Raw genomic sequence first — 5,446 nt, forward strand, 5'->3', positions numbered from 1 at the left:
GTTGGGAGATCATGATGCCGCCAAGAGTCCGAATTACTTCTATGCAGAGGAAGTAATGTCACTCCTCCATCTCTTTCATTTCGAATTGTCTGGAGAGTAGTTGTTTGATATGTTCGATATTTGCTAAGTGCTCTCCTCCAATGACCAAGTCATCCACATATATTATGATGAATAGCTGTCCTCTAGGGTCGTTCCGGATGAAAAGAGAATCATTCACATATATTATGATGAATAGCTATCCTCTAGAGTTGTTCCGGATGAAAAGAGAATCATCCACATATATTATGATGAATAGCTTTCATGCTTTCTGGAGTCATTATGACATTTTAAAGCTGATTTGATGAAGATATTGGATAATCTTTGAATGCCAGGCTCTAGGTGCCTACTTGAGGCCATAGAGAGGCTTTTTGAGTCGGCAAACAGCAGTTGGATGCGTACGCGACTTGAATTCAGGTGGTTGTACCATGTACACATCCTCATCTAATTCGCCTTGGAGAAAGGCATTCTTGAAGTCCATCTAATGGAGGTGCCACCCATTTGCTACTGCAAGCGGAATCACGATTCGAATGGTAGTCATCTTTGCCACCGGGGCAAAGGTCTCTTCGTAATCGACCCCGTGTGTTTGCGCATACCCTTTTGCCACAAGCGGGGTCTTCTACTAATTGGTGGTGGCTTCGGCATTGTGCTTCACCTTGTATATCCATCGACATTTGATTGTCTTTTGATGGGGTGAAGAGGGGATGAGATCCCATGTCTCGTTCCTGGAGAGTGCTTGCATCTCCTCATTCATCGCTTCGACCCATCGTGGGTCCTTCATGGCTACGGAAAAATTTTCCGGCTCTCGGACTGTCGCCACCTTCATCATAAAGGCATAATGAAATGCTATATAGTCATTGTAGCCGAATCGACTAATTACATTCTTTTCTCGGATGGAGCGACATGGTTGTTCACTTTGTTGGGAGACAGGTCCCTCCGGATGGGAAGGGAGAAGAACAGTGCTGATGAACATACTCGGCCGAGACCGAAACCGTGTGAGGAGTACCCAGCTACGGAGAGCTGGATGGTGCAGACCCGGTGAGAACCGGATGAGGAGTACCCGGCTACGGAGAGCCGGATGGTGCAGACCCGGTGAGAACCGGATGAGGAGTACCCGGCTACAGAGAGCCGGATGGTGCAGACTCGGTGAGAACTGGATGAGGAGTACCCGGCTTCAGAGAGCCGGATGGTGCAGACCCGGTGAGAACCGGATGAGGAGTACCCGGCTACGGAGAGCTGGATGGTGCAGACCCGGTGAGGAGTGCTCACCGGATGAAGAGACATATTCGTAAATATGTTTCTGAGAGTCCATCATGGCTATATTTGTAAATAGCCGAAAAGTCATATTAGTATAAATATGACTTAGGGCAAACTTTTAGTGGTTTTTTTTAGGTTGTTAATTCTTGTTGGTGCAAGAAGAGAGAGCGCGTAACAGTGTACAGAGAGTGAGAGAGAGAGGAAGAGGTCGTTGCCTCTGTTGTAACCGCCGCCTGTGGCGAAGGTCGTGAGCGCGAGGTCGTTGCCTTCGTGAGCTCACTATTGTAATCATTGTGATATAGTGATAGTTTGGAGTCTGTGGACTCCCGTGGTTTTTCCCTCTCAGGGTTTTCCACGTTAAACATCCTGCATTTTTTTTTCTCTCCTTTGTGTCGTGTTTTTCGCTTCCCGTTTTCTGGGTATGATTCTAAGCTCGGTTGTGGCCGAGCGTTGCGTATAGGGAGCGTGCAGTTCCTGTCACACTTGTCTTCATGAACGCTTTCTTGGCTCCTGGTGTCCTCATGATAGGAACATCCAATCCACCATACTCATTGTCGAGCGAGTGAGCCGATTTGTTTCCATCTTAGTCTTCATGCTCAGGCATTTTGGCCTCTCCTTTGTCCGATTTTAGACTTGGCCGCGACATGCTGCGATTGCTCGGTGGCTTCTGTGGTCCACTCAATTTGGTTGAGATCGGACTTTCCTTTGGCGTGAGCTTTAGTCCTCCGAGGCTATATTGAAGTCTGTTTCGATTGGATCAAATGGAGTTGGGCCGAATAAGACATCCCTACTCATGCATACCTTCTTGATGGAGGGGTTGAAGCACTTATACCCCTTTTGTTTGAGTGAAGACCCCAATGATACACTTCTCCAATTTTGGATCAAGCTTTTGCCGCTTTTCATCGGGAATGTGTACAAACGCGATCAACAGAATATCATGACGTGGGATAGATCCGACTTCTTCCCATAGAACTTCTCGCGGGGGGTGATATTGTGCACCACAGATGTTGTGCATCAATTCATCAAATAGACGATCGTGTTCACCTCTTCAGCACGGTATGATTTTGGCAGAATTTTCTCATTCATCATTACCCTTGCCGCCTCAAGGATATGCCAATCTCCTTCTCGGTAAAGGTTGGGAGTTCAATGACGACTCCTTTCGATTGCATTCCTTTGAGCTTCTAGAGATTAATGTGGCCAATTCTTTTGTGTCATAGCTCTATGTCGGCATTGGCTTTATGGCCCTTGGCAAACATTGTTGTTTTCATCTCGTGAGAATCAAGAATGAACATTCGGCCTTCTCTTTGTCCACGATCGATAATTCAACATTCTTTTTCGATGAAGCACCCTTTGTTGTTGAACCGAACTTGCATGCCTTGTTCCACAATCTGGCCGACCGAGACCAGATTCTTTGTTATTGTTGGAACATGCAGGATGTTCTTGATGTAGGTTTGGTTGCTCTCTTCTCCAAATGGGACATTGTCGACATGCTGAATGGGGTGAATTGTGTCATCCCATGTTTCCACATAGTTGGGTCGTTCGGGCTTTTGAAGCTCTCGAAACCAATCTTTATGAAACGTCATGTGATTGGATGCACCTAATTGGACAAACCTTACATCTTTTGAGTTAGAGGTGTTGGTTGGGTTGGAGGTCGACATTGAGTTCGCTCTGTGCCTAATTACAAACATTCCGCCACGATCGTCTTAGTTGGAGTTTGAGGCATAGTTGGTGAGTTGTTGGCCTGTGGAGGCCGACTCACTCTTCTTTTTGAGATACTCTGCATCGTAGTGGCCGAATTTGCCACAATACCCGCACTAGGCGGAATTGTTTTGTCGGTTTAGTCCGGCATGATTGCTCCCCCTTCTACTAAACGCTCTGCCTCACGCGTTTGAAACGTCTTGCCGATAGTACAAGTTGTGTTCTTGGGGTTGTTCTTGGTTGTGTCAGCCTTGGCCAAATCAACCTCTTCTTCCACGACTTTGTCCCCTTCCTCTATCCAAGTTTGAATTGAGCATTGTAGAAAGTAGCGTGCGGAAGCAAGTATGAAGACAGAACAGAGGAAGGAAACTCAGGTTCAATGGAGAGCTTAGGCTTACACGGTATACGCGGGAGAGACAGAGAGAGAAACACAAAAAACTATATTCAACAATAATACTCAATCTCTGTACATAAGACATGCTCAGTGAGCACTTTTATACAAGTCCTAGAAGGACTGACCGAAGTACTGACAGTACTTCAATGCTCATCAAGAGCCCCTACACTAACTCCCAAATATATTCCTCACGGAATATCTTTCCTAACGACCTCCCGGTTTATGTACTCGGCCTAACCGATCGGTCCCAACCGATCCGGTCCTCGGCTTCTTTGTTAACTCTTAGGGCCGGACAATGTCCTAACACAGGGTGTCTACGGAAGACACTTCCCCAAAGGGTGTTACGGCAACCGGATTAGACTTCAACGCTTAATCCTACTTGATTAAGTTACTTATTATGATCGTCTTTCAATATAACAATTAAGACAGAATGGCAATTAACACAGAGAGATAACAACGCTTAAGCTTTCATTAATTAACCGCTCCTGATTACATTGTATCCGGACTCCTTTGCCGGCCAGTAACACATGGCACGCCCGTGGGACAGTACCTTGTACGTCGAATCCACAACCGACCCTTGCTATTCTTCGTCCAAAATGTCCAGAATGCTTTGTTCGAGAGGCTCCAATGGTTCATTTGGAAGTGGTTGTTGTTGTTGTTGCTGCTCTGTTGATGTCTGCTGCGGCGGGTCCGTTGGTGCTTGTTGCGGCTGCTCCTCCGTTTGTGGCTCTGACACCAGCGTCTCCATCGTTGCTCCCTGCGTCGTAGTGGTCTCCGGTTGACTGGTTCCCAGCTGGCCCTCAGCCGGCGATGGTTCCTCATCACTAAGGTTAACCGTTGCCGCTTCCCATGCTTTTTCTTCCCGAACCCGGGACCGCTCGTAGCTTTCAAACTGGATTTGAGCGTCCAACCTATCATTGTCTAGCTGAGCTACGAGCTGCCTGACCTGCGCCAGTTGTTCATCTACCAAGACTTGGAAGTCGTCGGCCAGCTCGTCCCGTATGGCGGTGAAGTCCTCGGAAGTCAATGTATAACAATCATCTCCTTCCTTCCGCCGGTTTGCCACATCTGCCCGTAGCAACTGGAGTTCCGCCGCGTTTTGTGCCCACTTTGTCCACCATTTTACGGAGCTTTCATCAATTAAGTGTTTTGTCTGATTCAGCCATGCCCAGAGGATGGACTGAATCCGGCTCGTTCCCAATTGCGATTTGGTTTCCGCCGCTTTGCCGTTCCTCCTTCAGTTGTTTGATGATTTTGACGTTGTCCTCCGCCTGCGCCTTGTAATGCGTCAATTGCCTTTGATATGTGCTTTGTAATTTCTGCAATACTGTTGACGCTCTCTCTTTGTCTTCCTGCTGCTGCCTCTGGAGCTCCATCCGGACCTTCTCCACCTGGTCCAAGCGTCTTGTATTTTCCGCCCGTTCGTCGGCAATCGCCGTCGCGGCCCGATCAACTGCTTGCTGGAGCTCGACCATCCGTTCTTTATGCTCCGTTTCCAACCGTTTCTAGTCCTGGTGCAGGTGCTCAAAATCATCCGTCTTTTGCTTGAGCCGTGCGTTGATCTGACGACAGGCCCGGTCCTCGCGGTCCTTCTGCTAGCGGAGCTCTTCCTTTAGCCGTTCAATCTCTGTTTCCGCCGTTTTCCGCAGCTTGTCCTTTTCCTGCAGCACTTTGTCTTTCTCCTCCTTTAGCCGGTCGTACGCTTGATGGCCTTTCCGGAGGTTCTCAGCAGTCTTCTTTAATTCGGCTTCGGCCGCCGTCTTCAATTCTCGTTCACGGCTCCTTAGCGCTTCTTGTGCGACAAGTTCATCTCTCAATTCCGCAAGCTCCTGGGCTTGCGCCGCATCTCTCGCCGGAACGGTTTCCGTTGCCGGGGTCTTATTGCTATGTACAAGTCGTTCCGTTTCTTTATTCTGTACACTTACCGGAGTCACCGGTGATTGGATCCGTATTTTGGCCATCTCTGTCGTGACCTGATCCAAGTCTTTTTCAAGGCACCGGATGCTGGACCGGGCCGTCTCTAGTTGTTCGGTTGTGACGAGCAACCGTTCACTTTGCGCT

The sequence above is a fragment of the Azolla caroliniana genome, unplaced genomic scaffold (genome assembly GCF_043228905.1).
Source record: "Azolla caroliniana isolate FFs.n. ecotype wild unplaced genomic scaffold, voAzoCaro1.0.p SCAF_11, whole genome shotgun sequence".
In the NCBI taxonomy this organism is placed as follows: Eukaryota; Viridiplantae; Streptophyta; class Polypodiopsida; order Salviniales; family Salviniaceae; genus Azolla; species Azolla caroliniana.